The sequence below is a fragment of the Panulirus ornatus genome, chromosome 4 (assembly GCF_036320965.1).
Source record: "Panulirus ornatus isolate Po-2019 chromosome 4, ASM3632096v1, whole genome shotgun sequence".
NCBI classification, from domain to species: Eukaryota; Metazoa; Arthropoda; class Malacostraca; order Decapoda; family Palinuridae; genus Panulirus; species Panulirus ornatus.
The window spans coordinates 90,090,416-90,109,415 of NC_092227.1; the positions used below are offsets into that span (position 1 = coordinate 90,090,416).

General features: G+C 43.1%; 1 long non-coding RNA gene across 1 annotated transcript in view; it reads left to right on the forward strand.

The window, feature by feature from the left end:
* Positions 1–5,578: 5,578 nt before the first annotated feature.
* Positions 5,579–19,000, forward strand: part of LOC139746285 (uncharacterized) — a 93,086-nt gene continuing 79,664 nt past the window's right edge. The window contains exon 1 of the long non-coding RNA XR_011712130.1: positions 5,579–5,721. This is a non-coding gene — a long non-coding RNA (uncharacterized lncRNA). The remainder of the gene's footprint in view (positions 5,722–19,000) is intronic.

Consider the following 19,000-nt stretch of genomic DNA (forward strand, 5'->3'; position numbering starts at 1 on the left):
ATACACACACGTCCACACGCACAAATATACATACCTATACATCTCAACGTATACATATATATACACATACAGACACATACATATATATACATGTACATAATTCATACTGTCTGCCTTTATCTATTCCCATCGCCACCTCGCCACACATGAAATAACAACCCCTTCTCCCCTCATGTGCGTGAGGTAGCGCTAGGAAAAGACAACAAAGGCCACATTCGTTCACACTCAGTGTCTAGCTGTCATGTAATAATGCACCGAATCATATGTAAGATTTACATTTATATGTCTTTAAATCATCATATGTACGTTCTTTTAGTGTTAGGAGAGGAATGTCTGTCTTTGTGATGCCCCGCACAATGACAGATACTACCTGATCTAATGGTTCGGTGCTGTCTGTATTTCTATGTGGTTACTTGGTAGATGAGTTGGTCTTGGCCTCGATACTGTAGTCTGCATGTCTACCCCACCCTAACCCTTCATGTCGACCCTACCCTTACCCTTCGTCTACCCCACTCCTACCGCGCATGTCTACCACACCCTCACCCTTCATGTCCACCCCACCTTCACTCAGCACGGCTACCCCACCTTACCCTGCACGTCTACCCCATCCTCACCCTCCATGTCTACCCCACCCTCACCGCGCATGTCTACCCCACCCTCACCCTTCATCTCTACCCCACCCTCACCCTTCATCTCCACCCCACCCTCACCCTGCATGTTTACCCCACCCTCACTCTTCATGTCTACCCCACCTTCACCTCTCATGTCTACCCCACCCTCACCGTGCATGTCTATCCCACAATCATGGTGCATGCCTAACCCAACCTCACCCTTCATGTCTACCCCACCCTCACCCTGCATGTCTACCCCACCCTCACACTGCATGTCTAACCTACCCTCGCCCTGGATGTCTACCTTAACCTCACCCTGCATGTCTACCTCACCCTCACCCTGCATGTCTACCCCACCTTCTAAGTTCATGTCTACCCCGCCCTCACCCTGCATGTCTATCCTACCCTCACCGTGCATGTCTACCCCACCCTCACCGTGCATGTCTACCCCACCCTCACCGTGCATATCTACCCTACCCTCACCCTGCATGGCTACGAAACCCTCTCCCTGCATGTTTACCCCACCCTCACCGTGCATGTCTACCCTACAATTACCGTGCATGTCTACCCTATCCTCAACCTGCATGTCTACCCCACTCTCACCCTGCATGTCTACCCCACCGTGCATTACTACCCTACCCTCACCGTGCATGTTTACCCCACCCTTACCCTGCATGTTTACCCCAACCTCATCCTCCATGTCTACCCCACCCTCACCCTGCATGTCTACCCCACCCTTGCCGTGCATGTCTTCCCCATCCTCACCGTGCATGTCTACCCCACCCTCGCCGTGCATGTCTACCCCACCCTCAACCTGCATGTCTGCCCCACCTTCACCCTGCATGTCTACCCCAACCTCACCGTGCATGTCTACCCCACCCTCACCCTGTATGTCCACCCCACCCTCATCGTGCATGTCTATCCCACCCTCACCCTGCATGTCTACCCCACCCTCACCCTACATGTCTACCCCACCCTCACCGTGCTTGTCTACCACACCCTCACCGTGAATGTCTACCCCACCCTAACCCTGCATGGGTGCTCTACCCTCTCCCTGCATGTCTACCCCACCCTCACCCTGCATGTCTACCTCACCCTCAAACTGCATGTCTACCCCACACTCACCGTGCATGTCTACCCTGCCCTCACACTGCATGTCTATCCTACCCTCACCGTGCATGTCTACCCCACCCTCTTCGTGCATGTCTACTCCACCCTCACCGTGTATATCTACTCCACACTCACCGTGCATGTCCACCCCACCCTCACCTTGCATGTCTTCCCACCCTTACAGTGCATGTCTACCCCACCCTCACCTTGCATGTCTTCCCACCCTCACCGTGCATGTCTACCCCACCCTCACCCTGCATGTCTACCCCACCCTCACCTGCATGTCTGCCCCACCTTCACCCTGCATATCTACCCCACCATCACCCTGCATGTCTACCCCACCCTCAACGTGCATATCTACCCCACCCTCACCGTGCATGCCACTCTACCCTCACCGTGCATGTCTACCCCAACCTCACCGTGCATGTCTACTCCAACCTCACCCTGCATGTCTACCCCACCCACACCCTGCATGTCTACCTCATCCTCACCGTGCATGTCTAACCCAACCTCACCGTGCATTTCTACCCCACCCTCACCGTGCGTGTCTACCCCAACCTCACCCTGCATGTCTACCCCACCCTCACCGTGTATGTCAACCCCGCCCTCACCGCGCATGTCTACCTCACCGTGCATGTCGACCCCAACCTCACCGTGCATGTCTACTCCACCCTTACCCTGCATTCTACCCCACCCTCACCGTGCATCTCTACTCCACCCTCACCCTGCATGTCTACCCCATACTCACCCTGCATGTCTACCCCACCCTCAGCGTGCTTGTCTACTACACCCTCACCCTGCATGCTGTGGATGACCTGCATTTTTTGTGATGGCAAACTGAAATACTAAGTAAAATAACTATGGGTTAGAATTAGCTGTGCGAGCTGGTAGATCAACAATGAATGTTACATCATATCGATGACTTAAGCGTGTGTGGCAGCAGACTATATATGTTCAGAGCAGATGCTTATCTTTATCTTGGCTAAACTAACCTGATTTATATGCATAGCTCCAGCCAGCATTCTTCCAGCTGTAATGCTCGCGACCTAAAAGTTAAAACGCTTTGGAAATCTAAATCGTTGGAGCTGGAGTTTTATTTTCGTAAGTTTTTAAACTGGGAAGCTTTGAAGGCTGATAAGAAAGAGAATGTAATATATCTATTTTCCGGTTGTCATATGCCTAAACCCTCCCGTTTAAGCTTCGGTCATGTGGAGTGAACGAATGGCTGGTTCATTCGAAGATTCACAGGGAGCCAGTGAATCAGAGGCACTGCCCGGCCCCTGCCCGCGGAGTTGCCAACTTAGCGCTTTTGGCGCTAGACCTAGCGCTTTTTGTTCTTTTTTTCTTTTTTTTACTAGTGCCTAAGTTTTTGCGCCTAAGCGCGTTTTACGGCGTACTTTTTTTCTTTTTTTGTTTAGCGCAAAATTTAGTGGTTTTTCAATGTATGAGGAAATTCAAACATTAATTCTAAAAACTTATGTGATTTAGGGAAGTTTAATCGAAACCTATGAAAATAACGAGGAAAACGATACAAATATTGCACGTAATTAATTTTGAACGAAATGAACTTATTCAAAATTTTTTTAACAGGTTCAATTCGGGTGTAATCCACGAGCTCGCCCTCCTCAAGTCCCCGTTCATTTCAGGGTCAGTCTGACTCTCGGTTGTGACAGAACTATCATCCGTGGTCCTTGAAGAACACTGCTGAGTGTGTGTGTGTGTGTGTGTGAGGCAGGACGGCCACGGCCAGTCGTGTTCAGTAATCCATAATGTATATAATTATTTTGAACGTAGTATTATAACGATTATTTCATGTCACTTGAATGATAAGGATGGCGCGGGGAATGAATCAAACAAAACAAATTGTTACTGACAGCATTACATGTTACTGGTAAATACTGATATCTGGTAATCAATTAATCGCATTTATAGTCTTTTTAGAATTGGCTTCATCGTTCTTATAACGACACCAAGATAATGACTAGTGCAGCTTGGTGGGTCATGATTACTCGTCCACGTTGGCATTTATGATTCTTCATATTTCATAATAAAACCAACTCCAGTCTCTTTACCACAAAATAACACTACTTATACTTACATATCCTTACTAATATGCATTGTTAGTGAAGTAATGCATGGCATGCTGACTCTATATGATTTGGTGAATTGCATAAATATATATATATATATATATATATATATATATATATATATATATATATATATATATATTGGGAGGTGAGTTTGAATGGAGAAAAACTGGAGGAAGTGAAGTGTTTTAGATATCTGGGAGTGGATCTGGCAGCGGATGGAACCATGGAAGCGGAAGTGGATCATAGGGTGGGGGAGGGGGCGAAAATTCTGGGGGTCTTGAAGAATGTGTGGAAGTCGAGAACATTATCTCGGAAAGCAAAAATGGGTATGTTTGAAGGAATAGTGGTTCCAACAATGTTGTATGGTTGCGAGGCGTGGGCTATGGATAGAGTTGTGCGCAGGAGGATGGATGTGCTGGAAATGAGATGTTTGAGGACAATGTGTGGTGTGAGGTGGTTTGATCGAGTGAGTAACGTAAGGGTAAGAGAGATGTGTGGAAATAAAAAGAGCGTGGTTGAGAGAGCAGAAGAGGGTGTTTTGAAGTGGTTTGGGCACATGGAGAGGATGAGTGAGGAAAGATTGACCAAGAGGATATATGTGTCGGAGGTGGAGGGAACAAGGAGAAGAGGGAGACCAAATTGGAGGTGGAAAGATGGAGTGAAAAAGATTTTGTGTGATCGGGGCCTGAACATGCAGGAGGGTGAAAGGAGGGCAAGGAATAGAGTGAATTGGAGCGATGTGGTATACCGGGGTTGACGTGCTGTCAGTGGATTGAATCAAGGCATGTGAAGCGTCTGGGGTAAGCCATGGAAAGCTGTGTAGGTATGTATATTTGCGTGTGTGGACGTATGTATATACATGTGTATGGGGGGGGTTGGGCCATTTCTTTCGTCTGTTTCCTTGCGCTACCTCGCAAACGCGGGAGACAGCGACAAAGTATAATAATAAAAATAAATAATATATATATATATATATATATATATATATATATATATATATAGATAGATAGATAGATAGATAGATAGATAGATATATAGATATAAAGAGAGATAGGTATATATATATATATATATATATATATATATATATATATATATATATATATATATATATTATATATATATATATATATATATATATATATATATATCACACGCGTATAAAGACGAACTGGCAACTGATAAGTCAACTTGCTTTTATGCAGACTAGATCACAGTGTATCATCCATTTTCTTGATTACAAAGTTTTGTGTGGTAACTTCAGAGTTTTAGATTGACAGTGATGTCTTACAGATAGCGACTACACAGTCAAGTAATCACGTAGATACGGTATTAGTAACAGATTCCCAAATGTTACAGTAAGCCAGTGATTGTGAGGTACCAGTTTGTCTCATTACAAACATGACTATATAATCTAAAGATATGAGAATTCTCACTATGTATGATGCTGTAAGATTAGAATGAGTTTATATTCCCAGTACCTTATAGTTTACTTTGATGCTATTTAGTGTTAGTGGTTATATGTGTACAAAATATGTTACGTAGCTTCTGTTTTTTCATTACCAATGTGGCAGTAATTTATTTGTTACTAAATCACATAAAACTATGGATTATCTCTGCAAGATAACTTAAATATTGGAAACAATGATTTATGAAATTGATTTAGTTTCGTTTTCTTCACACTATCATATAAAGATAACAAGGACAAACAAAATCATGAAAAGGAAAAAAATACATAATTGTTTACCCTGGTGTGTCTGGCACCTGCAGCCATGTCCAAGAAGAGTTGAGGCAAACCACTGTTGGTCTCAGTTCACACACTCACCATTACCAGCAGAAACAGTTGAAGAAAGATTCGCACGTCACATATTCTGCTAACGCGTCATATACCCAGGAACATCTGATTTGTAAGTATATATATTATCATAATGAAATGTTGACGATTAAAATATGTTTACTTGTTCCATGCAGAGATGGCTGTTTGGAGTTCACATAAAGAAAAAATAAAAAAGATATACAAATGAGGTAATTGCTTGTTTTCAGCCATTATCTCTCATTTTGCATGATGTCTTTAGAAGTTATGATAATTCGTGTTATAATATCATAAGATGAGGACACTGCAAGAGGCCTGTTGGCCCATGCTAGTCCTGAGTCTGTCCACCTGTACAACCAACTGCCTGAGCCCATAAACACATCCAACATTCGTTTAAAGCTACCTAAAGCTAACCCACGTAGCTTCCACTACTGTACTTGGCAACTTGTTCCATAAATCTGATACCCTATTCCCGCAACACTATTTACCCACATCCGACCTGAATTCATTTTTTCTAATTTAAGTTCATTATTCCTTGTCCTAACCAGTTGCGTCATTCTAAGAATTTTATTCATTTTACCTTTATTAATGGCCTTCACCCATTTAAAAACTTCAGACGTATCCGCTCTAGCCCTCATCTTAAGTGAGCGTAAATTCAGTCTTTTCAACCTTCCTTCATAAGTGAGGTTTATAATTCCAGGGATCATTTTTCTCATCGTCTTTGAACTCTTTCTAAACAATCTATATCAACTGCATAGTATGTAGCAGAAATTGTCCCGCACAATTCAAAAGTGATCTCACCAACTCAAGGTAAAGTTGCAATAGTACTCTTAAGATTTCTTATTGTTAACAGTCCTATTAATGAACCCTAACATCCTATTAGGTTTATTACACAGTTTAATACATTGTTGTTTTACCAATAATAATATTGTCCAGGTCGTAATCAGTGTTCCTGTCTTTATCCACACTAAGTGTTGTGTTGAATTCCCATTTTCCATCACCCGATCACTCCGATAATCTATATTTAAGTTCTTCTGCAAATTCACTTAATTTTCGTGAGTCAATTACGGCCCCTATATTTGCATCATCAGCAAATTTACTTAAGTGGCTGGTTATTCCCATATCCAAATCGTTATATATATATATATATATATATATATATATATATATATATATATATATATATATATATATATATATATATATATTTTTTTTTTTTTTTATTTATTTATTTTGCTTTGTCGCTGTCTCCCGCGTTTGCGAGGTAGCGCAAGGAAACAGACGAAACATATATATATATATATATATATATATATATATATATATATATATATATATATATATTTTTTTATACTTTGTCGCTGTCTCCCGGGTTTGCGAGGTAGCGCAAGGAAACAGACGAAAGAAATGGCCCAACCCACCCCCATACACATGTATATACATACGTCCACACACGCAAATATACATACCTACACAGCTTTCCATGGTTTACCCCAGACGCTTCACATGCCCTGATTCAATCCACTGACAGCACGTCAACCCCGGTATACCACATCGCTCCAATTCACTCTATTCCTTGCCCTCCTTTCACCCTCCTGCATGTTCAGGCCCCGATCACACAAAATCTTTTTCACTCCATCTTTCCACCTCCAATTTGGTCTCCCTCTTCTCCTTGCTTCCTCCACCTCCGACACATATATCCTCTTGGTCAATCTTTCCTCACTCATCCTCTCCATGTGCCCAAACCACTTCAAAACACCCTCTTCTGCTCTCTCAACCACGCTCTTTTTATTTCCACACATCTCTCTTACCCTTACGTTACTCACTCGATCAAACCACCTCACACCACACATTGTCCTCGAACATCTCATTTCCAGCACATCCATCCTCCTGCGCACAACTCTATCCATAGCCCACGCCTCGCAACCATACAACATTGTTGGAACCACTATTCCTTCAAACATACCCATTTTTGCTTTCCGAGATAATGTTCTCGACTTCCACACATTCTTCAAGGCCCCCAGAATTTTCGCCCCCTCCCCCACCCTATGATCCACTTCCGCTTCCATGGTTCCATCCGCTGCCAGATCCACTCCCAGATATCTAAAACTCTTCACTTCCTCCAGTTTTTCTCCATTCAAACTCACCTCCCAATTGACTTGACCCTCAACCCTACTGTACCTAATAACCTTGCTCTAATTCACATTTACTCTTAACTTTCTTCTTCCACACACTTTACCAAACTCCGTCACCAGCTTCTGCAGTTTCTCACATGAATCAGCCAACAGCGCTGTATCATCAGCGAACAACAACTGACTCACTTCCCAAGCTCTCTCATCCACAACAGACTTCATACTTGCCCCTCTTTCCAAAACTCTTGCATTTACCTCCCTAACAACCCCATCCATAAACAAATTAAACAACCATGGAGACATCACACACCCCTGCCGCAAACCTACATTCACTGAGAACCAATCACTTTCCTCTCTTCCTACACGTACACATGCCTTACATCCTCGATAAAAACTTTTCACTGCTTCTAACAACTTTCCTCCCACACCATATATTCTTAATACCTTCCACAGAGCATCTCTATCAACTCTATCATATGCCTTCTCCAGATCCATAAATGCTACATACAAATCCATTTGCTTTTCTAAGTATTTCTCACATACATTCTTCAAAGCAAACACCTGATCCACACATCCTCTACCGCTTCTGAAACCACACTGCTCTTCCCCAATCTGATGCTCTGTACATGCCTTCACCCTCTCAATCAATGCCCTCCCATATAATTTACCAGGAATACTCAACAAACTTATACCTCTGTAATTTGAGCACTGACTCTTATCCCCTTTGCCTTTGTACAATGGCACTATGCACGCATTCCGCCAATCCTCAGGCACCTCACCATGAGTCATACATACATTAAATAACCTTACCAACCAGTCAGTAATACAGTCACCCCCTTTTTTAATAAATTCCACTGCAATATCATCCAAACCTGCTGCCTTGCCGGCTTTCATCTTCCGCAAAGTTTTTACTACCTCTTCTCTGTTTATCAAATCATTTTCCCTAACCCTCTCACTTTGCACACCACCTCGACCAAAACACCCTATATCTGCCACTCTATCATCAAACACATTCAACAAACCTTCGAAATACTCACTCCATCTCCTTCTCACATCACCACTACTTGTTATCACCTCCCCATTTGCGCCCTTCACTGAAGTTCCCATTAGCTCCCTTTTTTTCACCTCTTGCACCTTTCTCTTGACCTCCTGTCTCTTTCTTTTATACATATCCCACTCAATTGCATTTTTTCCCTGCAAAAATCGTCCAAATGCCTCTCTCTTCTCTTTCACTAATAATCTTACTTCTTCATCCCACCACTCACTACCCTTTCTAATCAACCCACCTCCCACCCTTCTCATGCCACAAGCATCTTTTGCGCAATCCATCACTGATTCCCTGAATACATCCCATTCCTCCCCCACTCCCCTTACTTCCATTGTTATCACCTTTTTCCATTCTGTACTCAGATATATATATATATATATATATATATATATATATATATATATATATATATATATATATATATATATATATATATATATATATATGGATTTGTATGTAGCATTTATGGATCTGGAGAAGGCATATGATAGAGTTGATAGAGATGCTCTGTGGAAGGTATTAAGAATATATGGTGTGGGAGGCAAGTTGTTAGAAGCAGTGAAAAGTTTTTATCGAGGATGTAAGGCATGTGTACGTGTAGGAAGAGAGGAAAGTGATTGGTTCTCAGTGAATGTAGGTTTGCGGCAGGGGTGTGTGATGTCTCCATGGTTGTTTAATTTGTTTATGGATGGGGTTGTTAGGGAGGTAAATGCAAGGGTCCTGGAAAGAGGGGCAAGTATGAAGTCTGTGGGGGATGAGAGAGCTTGGGAAGTGAGTCAGTTGTTGTTCGCTGATGGTACAGCGCTGGTGGCTGATTCATGTGAGAAACTGCAGAAGCTGGTGACTGAGTTTGGTAAAGTGTGTGGAAGAAGAAAGTTAAGAGTAAATGTGAATAAGAGCAAGGTTATTAGGTACAGTAGGGTTGAGGGTCAAGTCAATTGGGAGGTGAGTTTGAATGGAGAAAAACTGGAGGAAGTGAAGTGTTTTAGATATCTGGGAGTGGATCTGGCAGCGGATGGAACCATGGAAGCGGAAGTGGATCATAGGGTGGGGGAGGGGGCGAAAATTCTGGGAGCCTTGAAGAATGTGTGGAAGTCGAGAACATTATCTCGGAAAGCAAAAATGGGTATGTTTGAAGGAATAGTGGTTCCAACAATGTTGTATGGTTGCGAGGCGTGGACTATGGATAGAGTTGTGCGCAGGAGGATGGATGTGCTGGAAATGAGATGTTTGAGGACAATGTGTGGTGTGAGGTGGTTTGATCGAGTAAGTAACGTAAGGGTAAGAGAGATGGGTGGAAATAAAAAGAGCGTGGTTGAGAGAGCAGAAGAGGGTGTTTTGAAATGGTTTGGTCACATGGAGAGAATGAGTGAGGAAAGATTGACCAAGAGGATATATGTGTCGGAGGTGGAGGGAACGAGGAGAAGAGGGAGACCAAATTGGAGGTGGAAAGATGGAGTGAAAAAGATTTTGTGTGATCGGGGCCTGAACATGCAGGAGGGTGAAAGGAGGGCAAGGAATAGAGTGAATTGGAGCGATGTGGTATACCGGGGTTGACGTGCTGTCAGTGGATTGAATCAAGGCATGTGAAGCGTCTGGGGTAAACCATGGAAAGCTGTGTAGGTATGTATATTTGCGTGTGTGGACGTATGTATATACATGTGTATGGGGGTGGGTTGGGCTATTTCTTTCGTCTGTTTCCTTGCGCTACCTCGCAAACGCGGGAGACAGCGACAAAGCAAAAAAAAAAAAAAAATATATATATATATATATATATATATATTTTTTTTTTTTTTTTGCTTTGTCGCTGTCTCCCGCGTTTGCGAGGTAGCGCAAGGAAACAGACGAAAGAAATAGCCCAACCCACCCCCATACACATGTATATACATACGTCCACACACGCAAATATACATACCTACACAGCTTTCCATGGTTTACCCCAGACGCTTCACATGCCTTGATTCAATCCACTGACAGCACGTCAACCCCGGTATACCACATCGCTCCAATTCACTCTATTCCTTGCCCTCCTTTCACCCTCCTGCATGTTCAGGCCCCGATCACACAAAATCTTTTTCACTCCATCTTTCCACCTCCAATTTGGTCTCCCTCTTCTCCTCGTTCCCTCCACCTCCGACACATATATCCTCTTGGTCAATCTTTCCTCACTCATTCTCTCCATGTGACCAAACCATTTCAAAACACCCTCTTCTGCTCTCTCAACCACGCTCTTTTTATTTCCACCCATCTCTCTTACCCTTACGTTACTTACTCGATCAAACCACCTCACACCACACATTGTCCTCAAACATCTCATTTCCAGCACATCCATCCTCCTGCGCACAACTCTATCCATAGTCCACGCCTCGCAACCATACAACATTGTTGGAACCACTATTCCTTCAAACATACCCATTTTTGCTTTCCGAGATAATGTTCTCGACTTCCACACATTCTTCAAGGCTCCCAGAATTTTCGCCCCCTCCCCCACCCTATGATCCACTTCCGCTTCCATGGTTCCATCCGCTGCCAGATCCACTCCCAGATATCTAAAACACTTCACTTCCTCCAGTTTTTCTCCATTCAAACTCACCTCCCAATTGAATTGACCTTCAACCCTACTGTACCTAATAACCTTGCTCTTATTCACATTTACTCTTAACTTTCTTCTTTCACACACTTTACCAAACTCAGTCACCAGCTTCTGCAGTTTCTCACATGAATCAGCCACCAGCGCTGTATCATCAGCGAACAACAACTGACTCACTTCCCAAGCTCTCTCATCCCCAACAGACTTCATACTTGCCCCTCTTTCCAAAACTCTTGCATTCACCTCCCTAACAACCCCATTCATAAACAAATTAAACAACCATGGAGACATCACACACCCCTGCCGCAAACCTACATTCACTGAGAACCAATCACTTTCCTCTCTTCCTACACGTACACATGCCTTACATCCTCGATAAAAACTTTTCACTGCTTCTAACAACTTGCCTCCCACACCATATATTCTTAATACCTTCCACAGAGCATCTCTATCAACTCTATCATATGCCTTCTCCAGATCCATAAATGCTACATACAAATCCATTTATATATTTATTTATTTATCGAGGATGTAAGGCATGTGTACGTGTAGGAAGAGAGGAAAGTGATTGGTTCTCAGTGAATGTAGGTTTGCGGCAGGGGTGTGTGATGTCTCCATGGTTGTTTAATTTGTTTATGGATGGGCTTGTTAGGGAGGTGAATGCAAGAGTTTTGGAAAGAGGGGCAAGTATGAAGTCTGTTGGGGATGAGAGAGCTTGGGAAGTGAGTCAGTTGTTGTTCGCTGATGATACAGCGCTGGTGGCTGATTCACGTGAGAAACTGCAGAAGCTGGTGACTGAGTTTGGCAAAGTGTGTGAAAGAAGAAAGTTAAGAGTAAATGTGAATAAGAGCAAGGTTATTAGGTACAGTAGAGTTGAGGGTCAAGTCAATTGGGAGGTACGTCTGAATGGAGAAAAACTGGAGGAAGTAAAGTGTTTTAGATATCTGGGAGTGGATCTGGCAGCGGATGGAACCATGGAAGCGGAAGTGAATCATGGGGTGGGGGAGGGGACGAAAATCCTGGGAACCTTGAAGATCGTGTGGAAGTCGGAAAGCAAAAATGGGTATGTTTGAAGGAATAGTGGTTCCAACAATGTTGTATGGTTGCGAGGCGTGGGCTATGGATAGAGTAGTGCGCAGGAGGGTGGATGTGCTGGAAATGAGATGTTTGAGGACAATATGTGGTGTGAGGTGGTTTGATCGAGTAAGTAATGTAAGGGTAAGAGAGATGTGTGGAAATAAAAAGAGCGTGGTTGAGAGAGCAGAAGAGGGTGTTTTGAAATGGCTTGGGCACATGGAGAGAATGAGTGAGGAAAGATTGACCAAGAGGATATATGTGTCAGAGGTGGAGGGAACGAGGAGAAGTGGGAGACCAAATTGGAGGTGGAAAGATGGAGTGAAAAAGATTTTGAGTGATCGGGGTCTGAACATGCAGGAGGGTGAAAGGCGGGCAAGGAATAGAGTGAATTGGATCGATGTGGTATACCGGGGTCGACGTGCTGTCAATGGACTGAATCAATGCATGTGAAGCGTCTCTGGTAAACCATGGAAAGTTGTGTGGGGCCTGGATGTGGAAAGGGAGCTGTGGTTTCGGGCATTATTACATGACAGCTAGAGACTGAGTGTGAACGAATTTGGCCTTTGTTGTCTTTTCCTAGCGCTACCTCGCACACATGAGGGGGGAGGGGAATGTTATTCCATGTGTGGCGAGGTGGCGATGGGAATAAAGGCAGACGGTATGAATTATGTACATGTGTATATATGTTGTTACGAACACGTGTGTGTTGTTATCTATTTCTTATCAGGGCGAGGAGTGAAGCTTGAGGCTGGCTCGAAGTTTCTGTGCACCCAGCATTTTACGAGAGTGTAACTACGCCGAGACTCTGGGACCCTCCAACCAATAAGAATTGCTCCTATATTTCTATAGCCAATCGAAATGTAAGGTTTATAGCAGCAAGGGTGAACGCTTGTCTTCTTGTACCCACTACACCCGCTGAGATCTGATTCCTCTCTCTGAAGCCCAGCGAGGTGGATGGTGTCCCCTGCTGTAAACTTGTAAACCTGTAAGCCTGTAAACCTGTAAGCCTGTAAGCCTGTAAGCCCGTTACCCGAGTGCTGTGCTATAAAGCCGTAACTGCTATAAGCCCGTTACCCGAGTGTTGTGCTATAAGTGTTTACTGTGTTACATCAGATTTAGCTAAGTGTTTACTGTGTTACATCAGGTTTAGATAAGTGTAACGATGAAGTTCATTGTGTCACGTCAAGCGTAACTAAGTGTCACGAGAGAGAGATCTCCTGGCTTGAAATCTTATCTGGAATGTTATCTCATGTTCAATGTTGAACTCACTTTCAGTGTTAACGTAATGATTCATGCTTGATTTATGTGCCTATCTTTGTACACTTGAATTCTTTCATTATAAGTAGATTTAATGTAATGCTGGTCTTTAATTCAATCCCATAACTTTATTATTGTGTTATCCTGAGTTGTGCAACTTGACAAATCTAACGTCCTTGCAAGACGAGGACCAATATAGTATTTGTAACATATGTTACTGGCGACCTTAATAAGTATTGAGTTCGTAACAATGTATATGTCTGTGTGTGTATATGTATGTGTACATTGAGATGTATAGGTATGTATATTTGCGTGTGTGGACGTTTATGTATATACATGTGTATGGGGGTGGGTTGGGCCATTTCTCTCGTCTGTTTCCTTGCGCTACCTCGCAGGCGCGGGAGACAGCGACAAAGCAAAATAAATAAATAAATATATATATATATATATATATATATATATATATATATATATATATATATATATATATATATATATATATATATATATGAATGTACCAGGTAAGTTATGTGGGAAATTATTGATGGAGAAGGTGGTGTCATGCAAAGATTATAAGGTTAGGGAAGAAGAGTGTGGTGTCAGGTGTTGTAAAGGATGTTTGGATCATGTGTTTGATTTCAAGAATTTTTGAGAAATGGTTTGAGAAGGATTTGTACATTGCCTTTAAGGAGCTGGAAAAAGCATAGTATGTAATAGGCAGCCACCGACAAGGGAGGTATATTACCAGTACTGCCCGCCTGGGTATCGGGAGTTTAGTGATGGCTGTGTAGCGAGCCAGCACTTCAGTGGTTGTCAAGTTTCACTCCTCTGACCCAAGTACTTTTCTTTTCCCCTCATGTGAACTGCTGGCATTGTCTACAAATAATATATTTTTGTTATTATTATGCTTGGTTGCTGCTTCCTGTGTCAGGAAAGTAGCTCTATATATATATATATATATATATATATATATATATATATATATATATATATATATATATATATATATATATATATAAGCGAGATATACATAAGTATACATAAGTATACTTATGTAAGTAGGAGAGATGGCCAGAGAGCGTTATTGGATTACGTGTTAATTGACAGGCGTGCGAAAGAGAGACTTTTGGATGTTAATGTGCTGAGAGGTGCAACTGGAGGGATGTCTGATCATTATCTTGTGGAGGCTAAGGTGAAGATTAGTATAGGGTTTTCAGAAAAGAGGAGTGAATGTTGGGGTGAAGAAGGTGGTGAGAGTAAGTGAGCTTGAGAAGGAGACGTGTGTGGGGAAGTACCAGGAGAGACTGTGTACAGAATGGAAAAAGGTGAGAACAATGGAAGTAAGAGGAGTGGGGGAGGAATGGGATGTATTTAGGGAATCAGTGATGGATTGCGCAAAAGATGCTTGTGGCATGAGAAGAGTGGGAGGTGGGCTGTTTAGAAAGGGTAGTGAGTGGTGGGATGAAGAAGTAAGAGTATTAGTGAAAGAGAAGAGAGAGGCATTTGGACGATTTGTGCAGGGAAAAAATGCAATTGAGTGGGAGAAGTATAAAAGAAAGAGACAGGAGGTCAAGAGAAAGGTGCAAGAGGTGAAAAAAAGGGCAAATGAGAGTTGGGGTGAGAGACTATCAGTAAATTTTAGGGAGAATAAAAAGATGTTCTGGAAGGAGGTAAATAGGGTGCGTAAAACAAGGGAGCAAATGGGAACTTCAGTGAAGGGCGTAAATGGGGAGGTGATAACAAGTAGTGGTGATGTGAGAAGGAGATGGAATGAGTATTTTGAAGGTTTGTTGAATGTGTCTGATGACAGAGTGGCAGATATAGGGTGTTTTGGTCGAGGTGGTGTGCAAAGTGAGAGGGTTAGGGAAAATGATTTGGTAAACAGAGAAGAGGTAGTAAAAGCTTTGCGGAAGATGAAAGCCGGCAAGGCAGCAGGATTGGATGGTATTGCAGTGGAATTTATTAAAAAAGGGGGTGACTGTATTGTTGACTGGTTGGTAAGGTTATTTAATGTATGTATGACTCATGGTGAGGTGCCTGAGGATTGGCGGAATGCGTGCATAGTGCCATTGTACAAAGGCAAAGGGGATAAGAGTGAGTGCTCAAATTACAGAGGTATAAGTTTGTTGAGTATTCCTGGTAAATTATATGGGAGGGTATTGATTGAGAGGGTGAAGGCATGTACAGAGCATCAGATTGGGGAAGAGCAGTGCGGTTTCAGAAGTGGTAGAGGATGTGTGGATCAGGTGTTTGCTTTGAAGAATGTATGTGAGAAATACTTAGAAAAGCAAATGGATTTGTATGTAGCATTTATGGATCTGGAGAAGGCATATGATAGAGTTGATAGAGATGCTCTGTGGAAGGTATTAAGAATATATGGTGTGGGAGGCAAGTTGTTAGAAGCAGTGAAAAGTTTTTATCGAGGATGTAAGGCATGTGTACGTGTAGGAAGAGAGGAAAGTGATTGGTTCTCAGTGAATGTAGGTTTGCGGCAGGGGTGTGTGATGTCTCCATGGTTGTTTAATTTGTTTATGGATGGGGTTGTTAGGGAGGTAAATGCAAGAGTCCTAGAAAGAGGGGCAAGTATGAAGTCTGTGGGGGATGAGAGAGCTTGGGAAGTGAGTCAGTTGTTGTTCGCTGATGATACAGCGCTGGTGGCTGATTCATGTGAGAAACTGCAGAAGCTGGTGACTGAGTTTGGTAAAGTGTGTGGAAGAAGAAAGTTAAGAGTAAATGTGAATAAGAGCAAGGTTATTAGGTACAGTAGGGTTGAGGGTCAAGTCAATTGGGAGGTGAGTTTGAATGGAGAAAAACTGGAGGAAGTGAAGTGTTTTAGATATCTGGGAGTGGATCTGTCAGCGGATGGAACCATGGAAGCGGAAGTGGATCATAGGGTGGGGGAGGGGGCGAAAATTTTGGGAGCCTTGAAAAATGTGTGGAAGTCGAGAACATTATCTCGGAAAGCAAAAATGGGTATGTTTGAAGGAATAGTGGTTCCAACAATGCTGTATGGTTGCGAGGCGTGGGCTATGGATAGAGTTGTGCGCAGGAGGATGGATGTGCTGGAAATGAGATGTTTGAGGACAATGTGTGGTGTGAGGTGGTTTGATCGAGTAAGTAACGTAAGGGTAAGAGAGATGTGTGGAAATAAAAAGAGCGTGGTTGAGAGAGCAGAAGAGGGTGTTTTGAAATGGTTTGGGCACATGGAGAGAATGAGTGAGGAAAGATTGACCAAGAGGATATATGTGTCGGAGGTGGAGGGAACGAGGAGAAGAGGGAGACCAAATTGGAGGTGGAAAGATGGAGTGAAAAAGATTTTGTGTGATCGGGGCCTGAACATGCAGGAGGGTGAAAGGAGGGCAAGGAATAGAGTGAATTGGAGCGATGTGGTATACAGGGGTTGACGTGCTGTCAGTGGATTGAACCAAGGCATGTGAAGCGTCTGGGGTAAACCATGGAAAGCGGTGTAGGTATGTATATTTGCGTGTGTGGACGTGTGTATGTACATGTGTATGGGGGGGGGTTGGGCCATTTCTTTCGTCTGTCTCCTTGCGCTACCTCGCAAACGCGGGAGACAGCGACAAAGTATAAAAAAAAAAAAATAAAAAATATATATATATATATATATATATATATATATATATATATATATATATATATATATGTATATATATATATGTACACACACAGACACATACATATATACCCATGCACACAGTTCACAGTGTCTGCCTTTATTCATTCCCATCGCCACCTCGCCACACATGGAATACCATCCCCCTCCCCCCTCATGTGTGCGGGGTAGCGCTAGGAAAAGACAACAAAGGCCTCATTCGTTCACACTCAGTCTCTAGCTGTCATGCAATAATGCCCGAAACCACAGCTCCCTTTCCACATCCAGGCCCTACACAGCTTTCCCTTGTTTACCCCACACGCTTCACATGCCCTGATTCAATCCACTGGCAGCACGTCAACCCCGGTATACCACATCGATCCAGTTCACTCTATTCCTTGCCCGCCTTTCACCCTCCTGCATGTTCAGGCCCCGATCACTCAAAATCTTTTTCATTCCATCTTTCCACCTCCAATTTGGTCTCCCACTTCTCGTTCCCTCCACCTCCGACAGATATATCCTCTTGGTCAATCTTTCTTCACTCATTCTCTCCATGTGCCCAAACCATTTCAAAACACCCTCTTCTGCTCTCTCAACCACGCTCTTTTTATTTCCACACATCTCTCTTACCCTATCATTACTTACTCGATCAAACCACCTCACACCACACATTGTCCTCAAACATCTCCAGCACATCCACCCTCCTCCGCACAACTCTATCCATAGCCCACGCCTCGCAACCATACAACATTGTTGGAACCACTATTCCTTCAAACATACCCATTTTTGCTTTCCGAGATAATGTTCTCGACTTCCACACATTCTTCAAGGCTCCCAGGATTTTCGCCCCCTCCCCCACCCTATGATTCACTTCCGCTTCCATGGTTCCATCCGCTGCCAGATCCACTCCCAGATATCTAAAACACTTTACTTCCTCCAGTTTTTCTTCATTCAAACTTACCTCCCAATTGACTTGACCCTCAATTCTACTGTACCTAATAACCTTGCTCTTATTCACATTTACTCTTACCTTTCTTCTTTCACACACTTTACCAAACTCAGTCACCAGCTTCTGCAGTTTCTCACATGAATCAGCCACCAGCGCTGTATCATCAGCGAACAACAACTGACTCACTTCCCAAGCTCTCTCATCCACAACAGACTTCATTCTTGCCCCTCTTTCCAAAACTCTTGCATTTACCTCCCTAACAACCCCATCCATAAACAAATTAAACAACCATGGAGACATCACACACCCCTGCCGCAAACCTACATTTACTGAGAACCAATCACTTTCCTCTCTTCCTACACGTACACATGCCTTACATCCTCGATAAAAACTTTTCACTGCTTCTAAGAACTTGCCACCCACACCATATATTCTTAATACCTTCCACAGAGCATCTCTATCAACTCTATCATATGCCTTCTCCAGATCCATAAATGCTACATACAAATCCATTTGCTCTTCTAAGTATTTCTCACTTGCATTCTTCAAAGCAAACACCTGATCCACACATCCTCTACCACTTCTGAAACCACACTGCTCTTCCCCAATCTGATGCTCTGTACATGCCTTCACCCTCTCAATCAATACCCTCCCATATAATTTACCAGGAATACTCAACAAACTTATACCTCTGTAACATGAGCACT